This window comes from Canis lupus, chromosome 23 (assembly GCF_003254725.2).
Source record: "Canis lupus dingo isolate Sandy chromosome 23, ASM325472v2, whole genome shotgun sequence".
Lineage (NCBI taxonomy): Eukaryota > Metazoa > Chordata > Mammalia > Carnivora > Canidae > Canis > Canis lupus.
Window position 1 is genome coordinate 15,595,187 of NC_064265.1, and position 20,453 is coordinate 15,615,639.

The 20,453-nt window shown below is 38.6% G+C and overlaps 1 protein-coding gene and 1 pseudogene across 13 annotated transcripts in view; one reads left to right on the plus strand and one right to left on the minus strand.

Annotated features, from left to right (window-relative positions):
- Nucleotides 1–20,453, minus strand: part of RBMS3 (RNA binding motif single stranded interacting protein 3) — a 1,287,947-nt gene that overhangs the window by 1,061,772 nt on the left and 205,722 nt on the right. The gene's annotated exons all lie outside the window — the stretch shown is intronic.
- Nucleotides 19,690–19,870, plus strand: LOC112668657 (ATP synthase subunit ATP5MJ, mitochondrial-like; annotated as a pseudogene).

Sequence of the window (20,453 nt, forward strand, 5' to 3'; positions counted from 1 at the left end):
GACAGATAACACAGAAAAAAAATAAACATTTCATTTTAACACTTTGTAGGCCACCAGCAAAACAAATTTTCAAACACCCTGACATTTTCAGAAAGCACGGAGTTTCTCTCTTCCCTGCTTCCACTTGTAGTTCTTGGTATCTTTAATCAGGGTTGATTCTGAAAACCATCCCCCTAGCAAAAAGAATGACAGTCAGAGAATGTCTTGCAACTGGGGTCCTTTTATGTGTCCTACTTCTCTTGTATCAGGAACTGGAACAAATTCCTTCCATATCATATGCCATGGGTTGAGAAACAGATTCTATTGAGGAAAGGGACACATAGACAGGATATAGAAGATGGTGCTGAGGTCCCAACCTATTGATCCTCTTAGAACACCTGACTTCGCCTATGGCTGTGCTAGACAGTTTCCAGCACATTGAGAGCTTCTCACCTCAAGCCCCTGCCATCTCTCTTCAACTCTGCCTAAGGGGTTTCTCCCAGCACCACCTGAGCTTGCAACTGAGAAATGCAGGGGAATTAACATCCTCCGGGACAGTCCCTACCAATTGTGGGATGGGAGTGAATGGATAAACTCCCAATTCTCCATTCTTCAGAAGGACACTGATGGGCATTCTATATTGTTCCTCAGAAGGTCCCAGAGTCATTGAATCTCATTTTTCCACAGCAGTAACCTATTATTTAACCTATGTTTTATTAGCTTTCCTCTCTTTTCACCTGTTTCCTTGTTCTCCCCAATAAACTACCTTAACCCATATCTTGGGCTCTGCTTTTGGACAAAATAGAACAAAGGCATTGGGTCAGCGAGGGAAAAGAAGGCAGAAGTCCCTACCCTCCCACTCTCACTATGGATCCTGAACCATCACATGGTCATGCAGCAATGGTTATTTGTTCCACTGGGGAATTCCCACCCATGTTCCTTATAGATCCTTATAGATCAGTAGTTCTTAACTAGAGGCAATTTTGAGCCCTTAGAGACATTTGGTTCTATCTGGAAACATTTTCAAATGTCCCAACTAGGGATGAGAGTTGCTACTAGCATCCAATGCATTAAGGTCAGAGTACAGCTAAACATCATACAATGCATGGGACAGCCCTCTTCAACAAAGAATTACCTGGGCCCAAACATCAGTAATGTCAAGGCTGAGAAATGTTGTCATAGAGCAAGCATGAGAACAACTGTGGAGGATGATCTGGTACTAGTTAGTCTCAAATTGGATGTCAGATATTTACAAGAGTTATCTCAGCACCATCTGCCCAGCACCTGGAGGCTCTGGGCCCATGGAACATGCAGTCTCCCTGGGAGGAGAAGAAGCCACAGTCCTGTGAGAAGCTGAGGTTGGGGTGAGCCCCTCTTGCTAGGACCAGATAGACCCTAGCTCCAGCTGTTAGTCCAGATAACTCATAGTAAGTCTCTCAGGTCACTCTTCAATCTTGCACACAGAAAAGATATATACCCTGGCGCTCTTATTCTTCTCCATAAGGAAAATATTCTTAAGACCATTCTCTAGGCCTATAAACAATTGTAATAATGTAAAAGAAAGATGTATGAAAATGAAAAAGAAAAAATCCTCCCTTTACAAACTGTCTAATGTGTGAATCAATCATAACCAGAGAGGAAGTCACCCTCCCCTGCCACTGCTCTGTATCCCCACACACCCAACAAACTACAGGGTGAGAAATAAAACCAGATGCTGAGGTTAGCCTATTGCCACCTGGGCTGATTCAAAATGAGTAGAAATGGCTGAGAATCCTCTGAACACAAAGAACATTTTCTGTAAAGATTCTAACTCTCAAAGATGCCACTGTGAGTTCCACCAGAAACAAAGAGTAACAACCATGATGGGTAAAAAAAAAAAAAAAAAAAAAAATCACTGTGGCCCCAAGTGGTGGTGGTGGGGGGCGCATCTGACAGGACAACCATCCCAAGTGAGTCACGTGCCCTGAGGGATCGAACATATAGCTGCTGCTCGGCTCCTTCTTGGGGACACTTTCAGCCCACACTGCACCTGGAAGGGCACTGCTCAGGAATTCTACGAAAAGATTCCAGGCAAACTGTCACTGCCAAGTAGGCATCTGCCTACCTGCATGGCTCCCTTGGCTGCCTGAGTTCATAAGCTCCACTCCCAAAGGTGGCTTCCCGCCAAAGCTGGGAGCTGGCTACCCAATCCTAACTCGATCTCAGTCTCCCATTAAAGCCCCATGTGCTCGGGAGCAGCTTTGCAAATCGCTAATGGTTTCTTTTTTCGGGAAAAGAGAGAGGCAGGCAAGTGTAGCAGCCAGCTGACTGTCAGAAATCCACAAAGCTGGCAGCCGGCCCGGCCCAGAAGACAAAAGGGTCTTTGGTTCACCTGTCAAGACTGTGCTCCTTCCTCAGGTCTCTTCCCGTGGAGCTTATCTGATTCCTTCAGCCAGGTGTGATGGAGCAGAGAGTGCTGACATCATCACCCGGGGTGAGGGGGTGAGCGGCTGGCTGGGTCGGAAGCCGCCAGGGAAAGCTGGCATGAGACGCTGCGCTCAGCAGAGGCTGCAGCAGCCTGAGACTTGGATCTCTCTCCTCCAAACTGGTAGCTCTGAGGAAGAGGGAGGAGCTGGGGGCCAGGGCCGGTCCCCAGGGGGGTGAGGGAGGGAGTTCTCCCTACTTGCCTCTTGCCCTGGCTTCTTCCTTCTGTCAGGCCCTTCCCAGAAGTAAAGGACCCTTTCAAAGCTATGGAGAAACATTTAGCCAGACTTAAGTGAATTGGGCAGAGCCTTTCATTATTACTATTATTTGGTGATTCTCTTTGCTGTTTTGACCACCAAATATGCTATTCAGATTTTCTTAGAGCAATAGTGCTCTCAAAGTGTAGCCCCCTGGGCAGGCATCACCAGGGAATGAATTTCCAGACGTGAATTCCTCCCCACTGACTCCCAACGCTCTTAAGTCAAAAACTCCGGGGGGGGGGGGGGGGAGCACCCAGCAATTGGGTTTTACAAGCTCTCCAGGTGATTCTGATGCACTCTAAGGTATGCAATCCACTGTTGAGAGGAGCGGAGTTCACTAGGGCCAGGCTTCCCAGGCAATTGCAGCTCCCAGAGAGTTCACACTCCTCAAATGCACACCTTCTATTTAGCCTTGCTCCCTGACGTGGCTTTGGCATTACCACCCCTCTCCCCAAAATATTATTTACTGACTTCAAGCTTTTCAAAATTTGCAATTTAAAGTTCTCCTCTGAGTGTGAATGTTATATTAGCATAGATTTCTCATAGAATGCAAATGTCGCTAGTCAAATGCATTTCAAAGCCAAAAACCCCTTGTACCTGTCATCCCGTTAGTGAATTTATTTTTCCCTAATACAAGCAATCCTATATGAACCTCATCAGCATTTTTTAAACAAAATGGTTACTTGTTTGAAAATGATTGTATGGAGGGGAGGGGAGGTGGAAGAGGAAAGAATATATGTGTGTGTGTGTGTGTGTGTGTGTGTATACACACACACCCTCATGGGCCTCCCCTGTGACAATTTCCCCAACCCCCCGGCCAGAATAAATTCTTCCCAATCTAGCTCCTACTGCATGGGCGAAGATGAAATAAAATGTTATTACTCAATGTTGGCAATAATATGATGAGAGAAACACTTCTGTACACTTCTCAGGGATGTAAATTAGAGTAAGTTTTCAGGAAAGCCACTGGGCAATAGAACCCATGACCCAGTAAATCTTCTTGTTAGAATCTAACCTGAGGAAAATTTTAGGAAAATAATGGTCAATTTTTTAGGGGATCTGTCTAACCCACCAACTGACCATCCTTTTGGTAACTGGCTCCCAGGTGTACTGGTAATATAGCACAAAGGTTGAGGGCAGATTTTGGAGCTCACAACCTAGGTTTGAAATCTGACTCTGAGACAAGACACCTGTGTGACACGGGATAAACAAATTTTCTGAGCTACAACAGCAGCATCCAATTAAAAAATGATATAAGTACTATCTCTCCCACGTGTAGGTTGTATGAGATGCCCCATCGTAAGCACTTGGCAGTGGCTGACACCCAGTTCACACTCAGGAATTGTAAACTAGTATTGCTTTATGATTTTATGTCTCTCATCTATAGCTGACTGGCCATAACATAAGCTGGATCTATCAGATTTTTCTCCTGGGAATTTGGCATTGTGACTCAGAGCCAGCTAGTCAGTCTATTTGTTGCTGGGAGCAGAGCATAAACCATATTCTTCCATGTGGACGAAGAACCTGTGAAGCCTCTTCAAAGAGAGAAGTTTTACAACACAGCAGCAAAAGCAAGAAATAGTGTGAGTCCTGGGGGCTTCCCAAGCTTCAGTTCTGCTCTATCCTGGCAGCCTGGCTTTATTCTTGTCCTTGATTTCAGGAAACATTTAGTTCTTTCTAATACCTAGAAGAGCATGATGATTATTGCCTCTCTGTCCCTCAGATCGAGTCCTTGCCCTCTTCTGTCCTGCTCTGTGCCTTGGGGACTGCGAGTGGGATTATCACCACCCACCGCCCCTTCCCCTTTTAACCACACCCCATGACCTTGTGATTTCATTTTTGAGTTCTTTTTTAATTGCTTCAATCCTATTATGTTTTTCTATAACACAAAGCATATGCATGGGATTTGCTTTTATTCCCTGAGTTATAGTTTTCTTTTAGACTAGGTTCTTTGTCTTTTCCTGTTATGCCTTTTCCCCCTCTGCAGAGCGTTTTACATTTTCTTTTTCATCTCATGGTTATCATGAGACACTTGTCCAGCATTTCTATTTGATCCACTATAGTGTGTGAGTGAGTTCCCTTTAAATTCTTTTCCACTGAGACCTATTTATATATCTCTAAACTACAAATAAAGTCTGGGCATCCCAGGTCCTAGCCAGTTGTTTTTGTTTTCCTTTTGGTGGGTCTAGCAAGCTTGAGTGGAAGAGCTAAAAGAGAATGAAAGAGAGCTCAGCGGAGGATGTAAGCAGCTGTTATTAGAAGACTTGGATTCTCTAATTAGAGTTTCCTGATTTTGACAGACGCCCGTTCTAAACCGGGGCCCATGACACCGACATAACAGTGTATCCCAAGGCCCTGGGAGCTGTGCTGGCTATTCAGACTGGGCTCTGATGGAGGAGCCCTGGAGCCTTTCCTTCTCCAGGGAGGGTCATCATCAGTTGCTCACTTCTCCTTTAGCTTTTATACTACCCTCAACCCAGTCAAAAGAGGGAAAAATAGGGGCAGGGAGTTCTTTGTTTCATTTCTTTCCAGTTTGAGGATGGTTAATGGAAATAACAGAGATTGTTTGGACTCTGTGGCAGAGACTGTTATGGTCACCAAAACCTTTCTGTCTCCTGGTGGGCACACAGAAAGACTGTCTTTCCCAACCTCCCTGGGGGTTAAGGACTTCTAACAGGCGAAGTTAGCTACTTCTAAGCTTATTCCATAAAAACTTGTCATTTCTGATTCTCTACCCTACTTTCTCTTAGTGAGAGGACTTTGAGGATCTATAAGAGGAAAAATCCATAGATGGAAAGAACCTTGTAGCTACCTCACAAGAATAAACATTTGGGTACATGATGAGTGAAAAGGAAGTTGCACATAGCATGTAAAACACTGAGCTTTTAGCATTGCATGTTTCAACTATTAGCTTACCCTGAAGAATACATTCACCAGTATTGTTTCCTGAATTTCATAGCTGTGGTTCAGTGACCTGCCATGTCACATTACAATATTTTAATTCTTTTCTTAGCTGCCACTTGAGAAATGTAGGGCATTCAATTATTCCCTTTTCCTTATTTTGTTCTACTAGTGATCTGCTTTTTGTTTACTTGCTAGTTTTTACTAGTTTTCATTCATTTCATTAGGGATATTCTGTAAAGCCATGCCATGCAGTCATTGTTATCCAGAAGTGACACAGCATATATTTTTTCAATCTGTTTAACCATTTTTCCATTCTATCTTGCAATGTATGTAGGTAATTACAAACCTGTTTCTTTTTCAGACTGTAAGTTTCTTGGACTCAAGAATGATGACCTAGTTTTCTGGTAACTCTCATGGGTACCACAGCAGCTGGTTCATAGTAGGTACCCAATATTTTCTGCCTAATAGATATACTTGTCCTTAGTAACCACTAGACAACCAGAATTTTGTCTGCAAGCAGCTGAAGGTAAATATAAGTGGAGTAAACATTGATAATAAACATAAAACATTAGCTGCAAATCTTTCTATCTATGGCCATATAGAACATTCTGCCAGAGAACCTCAATTAGTCAACATTCTACCTGAAACGAGAAAAAGTAAGCATAATCTACTGAAGTACTAAATTCCTTGTCAACTACACAGATATAATTGACTAATCTACTTCAGCAATAGTAATAGAACCCCAAATTAAAGTTTTGGAACTGTTAATGTTGCAGAGAAGGCATGCCAGTTTTGCTACCTATTAACAGAGATCTACTATGATACAAAACTCTCAAACTTCCAGTAATATAATTCAATTTTTCCTTTAACGTGTGCAATCAGAGGCACCTGAGTGGCTCAGTGTGTTAAGCAGCTTGATTTCGGCTCAGGTTGTGATCTCAGGATCCTGGGATCAAGCCTACATCTCTCTCCCTCTCAAATAAAAATAAAATCTTTTTTAAAAATAAAAAATTAAAAAATAATAAAGTGTGCAATCAACCTCATTACTTTTGTAGTACACTGGTGCAGTACTTCCTAGCACTTAATTCTGAGAATTCTAAAAACCAAAAAACTAAAGAAGCAATGAGATTTGTAAATGGGACCAAGTGGATGATTGCCCACTTCTGACTTTCCCTGGGCTTTCTGAAAAACAGTCTAAGATCCCTATCCATGCACAGAAACTCAAGGCTAAGGCTGATAGTCATGGGAATATGAAGTTTAGGTTGAAACTAAAGTAAAGTTTAGGTTGAAACTAAAGAAAGATCTCGCTTCATTCCTTTTTCATATCATATAAAAGTCTTTTTCTACTAGCTGATGCTCCTAAATGTACCTCTTCTCTGAGCTCCAATCCAACTAAATACTCAAAGTCTCCACATGGATGGTTTCATAGGCATCTGAAAATGATGTGCAAAAGACAAAACTCTTACCTGCGCCATCCCTCTCCTACCCTAAACCTACATGGGTAGTTGTCACTATCTCAGTGTTTGTCACCCATCCTGAAACATGCCATATCACCAGGAGCCATCTTTGATTACATTTTCTTCCTTACTCTATGTATCTCTTCAGAAAGCTCTGTTATCTCTCCCTCTAAGTGTATCTCTCTATGTTTCTTTTACAAAACTACTCTTGGTCTTCATTGCCTTTCACTTGAACCCCAGCCACAGCTTCCTACATGGTTTCCTTCTTCTGTTTTTGGGTACAGCCAGTCTATGTACTAAATACAGCCAATGCTATATTTTAAAATCCAAAATTAAATAATTAGCCTCTGTTTATGAAAGCTTAAAATTTCACCCCTATGCTCTCTATCCTAAACCTTTATTTCACTCTTATGCTCTCTATCCACATTCCATATCCCTTTCTTCCTTCAAAATTTCCTTTTAGCTATAATCGCCATGCTTTCTTTCAGGTTGCCCTGACATGCCAAGCTCTTTTCATTGCATTTGGCTTTTGCATTTGTCATGTAACCTCCTGTTAAATATTTTCCCCTACCTTAGAATAGCTAGTTCCTTACTCTTCCTACCTCACTTTAAATATCCCTTCCTCAGAGAAGGCTTCGAAAATCTCCCTCCACCATCTTTTCCATCTAGGACATTGTTCACTCAGTATCTTGCATAATACTTGACACTTAGTTCATGCTTAATAAATATGACTAAATAAATGATTGTGATAACTTCTTAGAGTGAGAGACCCACTGTGATTGAGATGACACTTTTATATTCTTGTTGCTTGTTAATTTATAAGTCAACTGTTACCCATATTTTATTGCAAAACAGGTGGAGTTTTTCATGAAACAAAGTGAAGAGTTATTTTTTGCTCCCCACAAGGAGAAAAAAGCGAGACTAATTCTGGTAGAGAAAGTACTGGTAAGGTCAAGATTTAACAAAGAGAGAAAACAGAAAAGCTAACAGGAGGTGTTGCTTTCTCCATTGTGGAGCAGATGTGAACTCCTTTGTCAATACTATAAAAACCACTTTGCTCACTAAGGAATTTAAGAATATAAAAAAAAATAAAAAAAATAAAAAAAATAAAAAAAAGAATATCAAGGGGGTAACTTTTACACCTAGATCAGCATGGTTTAAACCAGTACTCATATAACATAGGGTAATCCATGAAGTGTGCTCACCTAGACTAAGAAACCAGAGGATGAGTTTCCTTCACGATCATGTAAAATGAAAGATCGTTAGAATGAGATACAATGTGCACAAAACATTAAAAAAAAAAACTCCATACCTTTGAATACATCAAAATTAACATTACTTTTAAAACTCACTCTGAAGAAAAGTAAAAGGCAAGCCACAGACAGGAAAATATATTTGCTGTGCATATAACCAACAATACTTTAGTACCCTGAATATATAAAGAACTCTAACATATTTCTTTGGAGAGCAATTCAGCAATATTTGATAAAGATGAAGATATTCATATCCAAAAACTTAGCAATTCCATTGTAGTCTGTTCCTCTAGAGAACCCTTACACATGGAAACATGGTTAAGAATGTTCTTTACAGCATTGCTTGTAATGGTGAAATACTGGAGACACCCTAAGAAAATGGATAAATAAATTATGGCAAAATCATACAAAAGAAAATGACACAATAGTTATAAAAATTTACAACCTGCATAGCAAAACTATTTCTCATTAGGGATATAAAAGTATGTATTAAAAATATGGAAAGCCTGCATGAGGATAAATAAATATCACATTCATGCTAATAGTTCTTTCTAGAGAGGAAGACAAAGGAAAGGAATTAGTATGCTTTGGGAAAATACCATGATCTAATAAGGGTAGAAGGGGGCATCCATCAGGGTTCATTATGTTTGCATTAAATTCATTCGTATGTGTAAAATCTTTAAAAATAAGTTATTTTTTTAAGGACTTAGAAAATAGAGGAAAAATGTGGAATAAAGTAAGGATAAGACCCAGGCTAGGGTTAGTACACAAAAATCAGACACTGTATACCACCATTCACATGGCAAAAAATGATTCTAACATTAGAACACTTATTTAAATAATCACTTTAAATTGTGTTTCCAAATGTAGGCAGTATAAATCCTTGCATGCTGATCATGCTATAGCATGGACTCAGAAATTTCATAACCACAAATTTGGGGAGTTTCAGCAACTGTTGCAACCTCTTCACTTCTACAAAGAAGAATCAAAATCAACTGCCAATGCTACTCCTGCTACTTCAGGCTCTATGCAGTGTAGATCACTGGAAGAGGTTAAGCATCTTGCCTGGTGGACATATTTCTGGGTTAGTCTGACAGACAGGGCATAAAGTGCATCTCCAAAAGCAAATGAAATTATATTGTCATAAATAGGTAACAGCTCTGGCCAGGGCACAACATGCACATTGCCCAATGAATCACTCTGGGCTGTTCTTTTTGCCTAAAATAATACAGGATCTTATATGTTAGAGGAAGCCATGAATCTTTCTGCTCTGCAAGCAGCAAGGGCATGCCTCTGCACTGCTGGCTGTAAGAAACCTTCCTGAGATAGAGGAGAGAATTAAAAAACAGAGCAAAAGTTTGGACTCTGAGGAGAAAAAAAATGGGTCATGTTTTTGTCTCATCCTGCTCATCTTTGGAGAAACTAAATTCACTTTGAATCAACTAGGGATTTAACCTCCTTCTCCTTGTAAGGAGGCTAATATTTTATCATAATATAAAACGTGACGCAATTACAACAGAATTTAAACCAGAGTTGCTTTTGGTCTTTGTTTTTCCAGTTAGCTCTAACAGACACTGGCGCCCAAGAGAAATGAGCAATGTAAAAAGATACTCTTTCTTTTTACTAAGTCAGAATGCTGCATTTCCTCATATTTTCCCAGTAGCCAATAGCCATGACCATTGTGGGGTGATGAGGTCTCCTCCTGAGGGAATATCCCAATCCTCCAGGGGAAAGTTCAGATTTCGGTGCTTTTCTATTCAACTTCCTGTGGCCAGTTTAGTCAATGGAACCTATATTTCCAAAAAAGTGTTACCAGCGTCCCAGCTTCTGGAGCTTAGAGACAGAAAACTTGCAAGGTAGCAAGTACCATGTCATCCCTGCCTTCCACAAAGACTGCTAGGTTGTGTTAACTCCATTTAGAAACAGGCCAAGTACCGGTTGTGACATAGACTACATTTTATTTTAAACTACCTGCAACCTAGATCATGTAATGTAAATGAATGTGATGCCTCTAGGCCCCCAGAGTATAATTCCCCTATTTGAGGATATTCTAGGGGTGATTAGTGGACACTTATTCAGAAGACAATGCCCGAGAGATGGTATCTCTAAGGCTTCAGCTAGGTCTATGTCTGATCAACACAGAAGCTTGTTAATTAGCATAATGAATATTATACATAGATTTTCATTGGTGAAATCAATGGCTTGTTAATAAGCATAATGGACATTAGATATGGGCTTTCAGTAGTGAAAATGATGGTGTTCAAGATACAAGGGCAGGCTCAAATACAGCTGATATATTCCTACTCTTACATGAACAGAAGTTTAAAAAATTTTAGCTCTCCTTCCACCCTTGTTTTCCTTATACCATACTAAGATATCAAGAGTGGAATCACAAATATTACCTATCTCTAATACTAAAAGGAAGCAAATGGTTGTGCATCACCAATTAGGTTTAAGTCAGGTTTTAATGTAAGAACTAAAGCAGACTCAAATAATGGCTTAATTAGGGAGCAAAATCAGAAAAGATCTGAGGATATAATTTGGCAATAAATGGCTGATGGGAAAAAGAGAATTAGAGACATGTAGAATTACAGCATCAGATAGAAGAAAATTAAGTATAAAACAGAAGAAGTGAATCTACCAATCAGGAATGAGATGAAAAGAAAAACTGAAAATAAATAGGTAATATTAAAATATATTTTCAAAACGTAACAAGATAAAAAGAAAATGACTGCATGTCCTTTGGATGTCATAGGAATATTGTCTAGCAGGTTTTCCCCAGGATTACTTAATTTTCTAGGAGAAGGTGTCTTTTGACTATTTACCATTGATTAGAACTCATAATCTTAGACGTTAAATGTTAACTCTAATCTTTGATAAAAATACAAATGATATCTGAATGGTAGAAACAGTTATGCCAAAAGTTATCATTTTTAATATTTATATTCTTACCATTTTGTCAGTTTTATTGCCCTGTAGGAAGTGAACAATTTTATATTTAAATTTAGCAATCTTATTTCAGCAGTAATTCTTTCAGAGCCTGTGTATACTTAGCTTTTCAAATTCTCTTTGAATCAGCTTTAATATCCTGCTGCTTCCTTCGTTAATGAGTTAAATAAGTCTTTGACATGATAGTCATGTTTTAAATTTTTTTTAATTATACTTTGGGAGAAAACTGGAAGAGTTGCCAAAACATTTGAGTAGCTTACAGTGCTCAAATACCTCAGAGACAGATTGTTGTCTTATTATTACTCTCCAAATAACTACGTAGAAAGATATTAAATGTTTTCTTTGGAAGAAAATATTTTCATTCCCATTTCACAGAGAAGAGAACTGAGCTTGAAGAGGATAAGAAATTTGCTCTTATTAAATATACCAGAGCCTGAACTCAAAAGGTTGCCTGAGTATTTTCCTGAAGTTATACAACCTTTAGATTCCATGAATAGAATTACAAAATGAAATTAAAGAGTTGTCACATAAATCCACTTCCATCTCAAGCAACCTCTCAGTGCCACCATTCTGTTGCTCCAGGCATTTTGCTGATGCCATTCAGTGCAGTCTGGCCAACACTTCCACTGCCTGAGGCTGATTTTCTTCCAGCAGTGAAGTGATCTGCATTCTCATCAAGAAAACAAGGATGTTTTATGGGCTCCTTCCTACAGCTCTTTCCTAATAGTAGGATGAAATAATCTTGGCTCTGGTTCTAACTAGGGCATTTAGAGAACAATGCAATTATCATTGCAATTTTTGAATTGTCAGAGAATGAAAATAAAAATAAATCCAAGGAGATCAAAATGTTCTAAAACCAACATTCTCCCCCATTTTGAGATCAAAGTTTTAAAAAATGGTATCTCCCACCTCATTTTTTCACTTTCTCTCTTCATTTAAAGCATGGTTGACTTAAATATACAGAGAGAGGGCTGGACAGTAAAAATTCAAGAAGACCCCCATAGAAGAGACTGGTAGGTGAAGATCAGAAATATGTGTTGATTCTCAACACTTCCAATTTGCTGTATCTTGTGGGTGCCCTGCACTGTGCTAAATACATCCACCTGAAGAATTCTGGGTCTACTTTAAAAAGAAAAAGTGAAGTAATAGCCATGTAACAGGACAGATGGTAGCTACACTCCTGGTGAACATGCATACTGTTTAAACTTGTTAAATCACTAAGTTTTATAATGGGAACTAATATAACATTATGTGTCATCTACACTCAAATAAAAAAAATAAACCAAAAGTGAACACAGAGCAGACATGCAATGATTTAGTATTGAATGTTATGAAACAGACCCTAACTATTAGGGAATTCAGAAAGACGAGGTGGGAGGTGGAGGGTAGAGTAGAGTAGGGGAAACAAGTGATCCATGAGGCAGGTTAGTTCAAATGCAGAGATCAAAGCCCATCAGGGTTTCCAGTACTTTATAAAGTTGCAGAGCAGGAAGGATTTCCAAGGGTAAGGTAGATCTGTCTGCAAAGTTTGTATTGAGTGCTTTGCCATGTTGTATATATTTAATTTCATCTGGTCATCAGTCATGTGAAACAGATAAAAATTACACCCATTTTGTAGATGAGAACACTGATATGGTGGCCAAGATTTTTACCTGGGGATTACTGAGTTCAATCCGTGTGTGTGTGTGTGTGTGTGTGTGTGTGCGCGCCCGCACATAGAGGGCAGCAGGGGCCATGCCGATGCCAGGGTGGAGTTGGGATGGTCACTTGGTGACATCACAAGGTACCAAGAAACCTTGAGTGGGAAGCTGCAGAGTCTTGGTTTGAGGAAAACAGGCATTAGAGTATGGTTGTGGATTTTTTTCTTCACTCTGTGGCATGATGAGATCACAGTGTAGGATAGAAAAACAAAGAGAGGGAAAGGAGAGTCTGGACTGTAGATACATATTTCTTGCCATCTCCAAAAAAATAAGTTCCATCTATTTAAAAAAGATATACTTTTGCCCTTATATAGCTATATATACTCCTTTCAATTTTTTGTAATTATAAATTTTGTGTTAAATGTAAATCAATCTAAGATATAATTTGTGGGCTTGCTTTATAACTTTAAAGATATGTAGGGACACCTGGGTTTGTTCACAGCTCGTGGGGTTGAAGTGTCTGCCCCTCAAAGCTCGAGTGGGCCATAAGATCCAGGGTGGGTACCTGGGATCAAGTCCCACATCCATCCCCCTGCAGCAAGCCCCTCAGCTCCTGCAGAACCTGCTCTCTCCCTCTGCTTGTGTCTCTGCCTCTTCTTTGTGTCCCTCATGAATAATCAATCTTAAAAAAAATATAAAACTTTAAAGATATCTAAAATGTTATATATTATTGTTTGTCGAATGTAAAAGGAGGGAGGGTCGGGTTATTAGTCATTTACAGATGAGGGAAAATGAGGCACAGAAAGTTTCAGTGCTCCTCCTTCTCTGTCTTCAGTTGCCATGAATGATACCATTACTTGTCTATTAGAGTCAAACAAACCAGACATTTGAAAATCATCCTTGACCTCTCTCTTTTCCATATGGCCTAACTCCAATCAGCCACCATGCCTGCATCATTTTCATAATGCTCAGATGCCATACCCTACCCTCTGCATAGACTGTCATAACTAAGGCAACTATCACTCCATCATTTATATCCAGATTATTCCAGCAATGTAAAATGGACCAACCTGCCTCTGGTCTCACTAATGCCCAATCTCTTTCCCAACTACCACCATTTTGTGAAAAGTTAATCTGAAATATCTAAGCCACCGTATCAATTCATTCTTATTTTTATGAATAAATATAAACTCCTTGTTAGAGCATATAAGATCCTTCATGATGCAGCCTTCATGAAACCCCAGTGTTATCTCTTGCCATTTATCTTCTACTCTGATGAGTCAGCTCCCCACCTCATGCATCATATCTTCTGGCCACACAGAATACTTCCTGATGGTTCCAGAAGCTTCACACTGGAAATCTCTGCATGTGTTGTTCTCTGTGCCTAGAATACACATCCTCATTGTTCTCATAGGTCACTTACTGTTCAGTCCTTCAAAATTCATTAGCTATGCCTCCTTCTCCAGGAAGCCTTTCTAGCACCCCCTAGACTAGCATAAGATGACTTTCTATATGTACTTAGTCATATCATAGCACTTACCACTCATAAAACACACTCTGTTTTCCTGTTCAGTAGTCTTATCACTAATTTCTATGTCATTACATGTCTTGAGATTGTTTGAATGTGTGTACTATCCATTCCTTTAATAGCTCTTAAAATGCATTAAGATACATATACATCCTAATACATGAAGAGAGTTTTACTGGGTGGAGCACTTGACTGGGCTGTAGGGAGCCCAAAAGATATAAGATATGTTCCTTGTCCTTGAGGGAGATTTCTATGAACTTGAAACAAGGGAAACTCAGGGAAAAATAACATATACCCTAACATAGTAGATTGATTGATGGTCCCATAAAAGATATATCTACTGAGAACCTGTGAATGTAATGATATGTGGAAAAAGAAATGGTCTTTGGAGATGTAATTAAGTTACGTATCTTGATATGAGATCATCCTCGCCCCTGAGTGGGCTCTAAATGTAATGACAAGTGCCTTTATAAGAGAAGGAGATACTAACAGAAGAGTAGAAACAGTGGAGAAGGTGATGCGAAGACAAAGGCATAGGTTAGTACCAAGTGTCAGTGAGCCAAACAATGCAAAGGACTATCCACAGCCATCAGAAGCCATGAGAGGTATGGAACAGATTCTCCTAGAGCGTCCAGAAGAAATCAAGCCCAATGACATCTTGATTTTGAACTTCAGGTCTTCAAAACTGAAGGCGGATTACTTTCTGTTGTCTGAAGCCATCCAGTTTATGGTAATTCATTATAGCAGCCCTAGGAAATTAATATACCAGATATGAACAATAATAAAACAAGATCTCACTTATTTTCAATGTGCTTTGCATAGGTTAACACATTTCCAACAATTTAAGATGAGATTCTTTTCTTCTGCTTGTATGCTCTTTTTCCAATCATCAGACCCTAGCAGGGATATGTATGTAGAGACGCACTAAGTGCTTCGTAAATACTGATTGACAGATAACAATATTTTGTATGATAAGAGAGAAATGATACTACAAGCGAAGCAAAGTACAGAGAAATGTGTGCCTTCTTTACTTCTAAAAAGGAAAAAATCTGTCCGAAACAGGAAAGAACTGTCAAAAGTACATGGTATTGAGTACAGATATTATGAAACAAGTCATAGTACAAGATGGTTTGTGACAGTATAAATGCATACATTTTACATCATGTTAGCAAGTAGGTATCTACTACCTCATCCAAATCACATGTGCTCCTCTCAACTCTTTAATCATGATTTGCAGTAATCTCTAATTCAAGAGAGATAAGTTTATAACTGATATATTCAGAGCTATTTAGGACTTTAACACTGGGGAAAATAGATTCTTTGCCAAAAAAGGGGAGGAGACAAATAAAAGAGGGAAAAGTATATGATAGACACTATTACCTGGAAATGACAAAGCTAGATGAAAAAAGGCAGCCAAACCTTTCTCCTTTTATGATTTGAAATTCAGTAACCTGCATCTTTCATTGGTGCCAAATGTTGTACTTCCTACTGAGGAAAAAAGTCCCTGAACTCATAGGACTTGTATTCTAGGACAGCTCTTATAAAGCTACAATGCATTATATAAATAGGTAATAAAAATAGCAATGAAATCATCTGCTTCCACATAATGTTAATAGTTAATAATTATTGAGTGTTTATTATATAATAGGCACTTCCTGGGCTCTTTTCAAATTAATTTATTCAATGCAACAATCTATTATTATCTCTATTTGTACAGAACAGGAAACCGAGGCAAGGGAAATGAAGTAAATTGTCTGCTGGTTGAACCAATCAGGAAGTGGTAGAGACAGGACTGAAACCCAGCAGCCTAGTTCCAGAGCTCTTGGTTTCAATTACTGTATTATCTTGCATCTAGATGTAATAAGAGTGACTTGCAACAATAAAAAAGAAAAACTATCTTATGGAATGAATTAATCAGTCTTTACTCCACATCACAAAGCACAAATTAACCACTTCAGTTTCACACATACCATATACAAATGTGGAAAATAGTAACATGTACTTTGCAGGATCCAAATGAGGATTCAAGAATAGGACAGATATGAATGTGCCTATAGTGCTCGAAACAAAAAATAAATTTAATAAGTACTGAATTTTTTAAAAAATATATACACAGATTATTCTATGGCCCCTTTCCCTATCTTTAAGCATTTGTTTAAAATTGGGCTGAAAATGCATAAAGATCACACTGAAATCTCCAAAGTACATAATAAATCCCTAAGTCATTGCCTACAACAGAAAAACATGTTATATTTTCACTAAATTACTTAATTTTCTTCCTGGGCACATAGGAAGACTACATTTTGTAGCCCACCTTGTATCTAGGAGGAGCCATGAGATCTCTTTTGGCCAATAGAATCTGAAAGAATATGATGTATACTACATCTAAAACACTTCCAGATCTAATGTATTAGTTCTGGCAGACCAATTCTTCAAATGAGAACAACTAGAAAAATTAGATGGAATGGAAAAACAAAGCAAAACAAAACAAAAACTAAAAGCAATCTCTTTGAAGCCATCAAAGATGTTAGAAGGCATGGCACTTATTTGGGGAGATGGAACTTAAAAAGAAACCATGATGCTACCAAGCAGAAACAAATCACTGAAGTGAGCATGACTTTCTATACTACTTATATCAATCTAATAATTTACCAATGTGTATGACAAAGTGGCCAAATTTGGAGAGACAAGAACAGAAAGCAGCTCCTGGGAAACAGAAAAGTTAAGCATATCTTTTGGCACTACATCACACTGGGGGATAAAATCAGAAGTTTAGTGTCCACTTCAGTGCAGAATCTCTGCAGGATCACAATCTAGAGTTAGAACAAAGCAAAAATGGACAAGATCTTACAAGGACTAGAAACTCAGCCTTAAATCAGCTAATTATTTGGCCAGAAAACAAAATCTTTTATGGAAAAATATAACAGAATCCACAGACTCTAATATTTGTTAACAAAATGTGTGGCATTCAGTTCAGAGTTACCAAGTGTATAAAGAGACACAAAAGAAAAAGAATTAACAGAGACAGACCTATGGGTGATCCAGATATTTGAGCTACCAGACACAGACTTTAAAATAACTGATTAGTATGTTCAGGAAAACTGAATCAAGATGAGGATTTCACCAGAGAAACTGAATCTGTGTAAAGTTAAATGGAAATTCTAGAATTAAAAAAATATATATAATTACTGAAATTAATACAACTTAGAATTCTATACCAAGTGAACATCAATAATAACGGTGAAAGTTTAAGGAGTTTGGAAGTCACCTACTGTGTTCCAACAAGTACAAACTAAACAGACTAAAAATCAACAACTCTCCTTGGGGGAGAGGAGAAGACAAAAGACAAACTGCTGCCCTCAGACTGGAGAGATGGGTGAACACAGATCACCAGAGCTTCCCAGAGCAGAGACTCATGAAGAAATTGCCACAAGAACCAGTGCTGGGGTAAGAAATTTTGAACTGTAATTGAAAGAATTGCTGGAGGCTCAGTGTAGGACAAGTCTTAGAGTTAAAAACTCCAAGGGGACCAAGGCAGAGGGAAGATCCACAACATTGTGAGATTCACCTCTAGATGCTCAACCAGATTCCCATAGTAAATAGTGGGAAAAAATCAATCCCCTCAGGCTTTCTGCAAGGAAGAGAATAAGGAACCATTTTGAAATAAACCAGAGGTACTCTGTTCTTCTTCACAGGCCTGTTCTTAGGGAAATCTAGTTAACCAAAACCTAAGCTGCTGTGGATATTATCAAAGGCCTAAATTGCCTAGGGAAAAAGACAATACCCAACTCTAGTTCATTGGTGTCATACTGTCTCACTTTAATGGGAAGAAGAAACAGAAAAGTCCTTGCGAAGTTCACTGCCCAGAAATACAGGATCACTGAGAGACAGACCTAACCACTGCGCTATAAAATGCTTCCCCTTTCCCAAACCTCTCCACCAGTAAAGGCCTATTCACTGGAGTTGCTTTTACTCAGTACCCATGTGTGATTATCAAGAAAAAATTAAAAGATATACCAAAAGGCAAAAATATAGTTTGAAAGGGCAGAACAAGCACCAGGATGCTTGGTACACCAGAAATGTACCAGATATGCCAGGGATATTGGAATCATCAGACTGAGTATTTGAAATGACTATGATTAATATGCTAAGAACTTTAATGGATAAAGTAGAAAGCATACAAGAACAGATGGGCAATGTAAGCTAAGAGATAAAAATTCTAATAAAACCCCCAAAATGCTAGAGATAAAAAAAAGATTAAAAAAAAACACTGTAAGAGAAATGAAGAATGACTTTCATAAGTTTATACAGACTGTACATAACTGAGGAAAGAATCAGGTGAGCTAGAGGATATAGCAATAGAAACATCAAAAACTAAAAAGCAAAGAGAACAAAGATGAAAAATAGAGAACAGAATTCTAGGGACTGTTGGCAACTACAAAAGGTGTAACGTACACATAATGAGAATACCAAAAGGAGAAGAAAGGAACAGAAGAAAATATGAAACAATAATGACTGAGAATTTCCCCAAATTAATGTCAGACACCTATCCACAGCTCCAGGAAGTTCAGAGAACACCAAAGAGAATAAATGTCAAAATATCTACACCTAGGAATATCATCTTCAAACCAAAGAAAATCAAAGACCAAAAAAAAAAAAAAAAAAAAATCTTGAAAGAAGAAGGAGAGCAAAATAACACATTATCTATAGAGGAACAAAGATAAGAATCACATCCTACTCTCAGAAACGAGGAAAAGGAGTGGAGGGAAGTATTTAAAGTATTGAGGGAAAAGGGAAAGAAAAAAAATAAGATACTTCATAATGGACAAAACCCAAAGAATCTGCATTACATGACTTTTTACATTGTTTTACTTTGTGAAAATTCATCATGAACATAATAATAGGGTTTTTTTCCTAAAATTTCTACAGAATAGTGAGAAGGAGGGGAGATGAAAAATAGCGAAGCTTTAATGACTATATTCACTCTCCCACTTCAAACCACCCGGCACAGGCTCAAGTTCTAGATTGGAAAACTAATTAACCTCAAGTCGTGTTCACAACTTTGCTAATTACAAAAGACTGGACATTTCGACTACTGGATTTTCAATTACCTAAATGTAACCAGAAAGTGCGTGGGGTTCCTGAGCCTTCATTCAGGGTCAGTGCTTTAAGAACTAGGCAATATGGCACTCAGTGACCTTTCCGAGTCATTGGCCGAGCAGATCCCTGAGGCATGCACCAGGGATCCTATACCAAATGTTTCAAAGTCTTTTAAAAAATATTTGGGTCCCCATGAAGCCCTATTCTACCCAAGTTTATCAGAGATTTGAGTAGGAATGGGTTGATGGGCTTCATCATTTATAAAATTAGGAGTATTGATGAAGGAAGTAAAGCTCTGAAAGCTTCTAGTCCTGCACCTGCTCATGGTCATCACTAACCAGCTTTACTTAGAATACACATCAGATGGAACATTGGTCTGGCTGTAAAGCTCAGTAAGCTCTGTTAGATGGGAACATGGAGCATTGCTGTAAACTTGTAAACATGTCATTTCCTTTGTGACATGAATAAAGGTATCTGTGAGGTACACCAAACAAACAAAAAAATTGGGCAACAAAAAAGTGTTGTGCTTATAATTATTTTTTAGACCCTCCTGGGATGATGTCTGCTTGCTCTTTTCTTGTCTTTGCACTCAAGGCAGAAGATGCAGTGAAGGACCTAAGTCACAGCCTGGAACATAGCTGCCTCATCATGAAAACCAACTCTGGACTTTTTGTGAATCATAAACTTTTATTGAATACTGTTAGTATTTTCAGGCTCTTTGTTACATGCCCGACATAACTAATTCACTGTTATTAGAACTTTCAAGGTAAACAAAACCACCAAAGACTCAATGATGAAACGGGAGAAAAATGTGGCAAAAAAAAAAACGTAACTTACATCCATCAAGTACTAATGAATTTTTTGCAAAATTCTCTGCTGATAATAACTAAAATTCCCTAGCATTTATCACTAGCTACTGG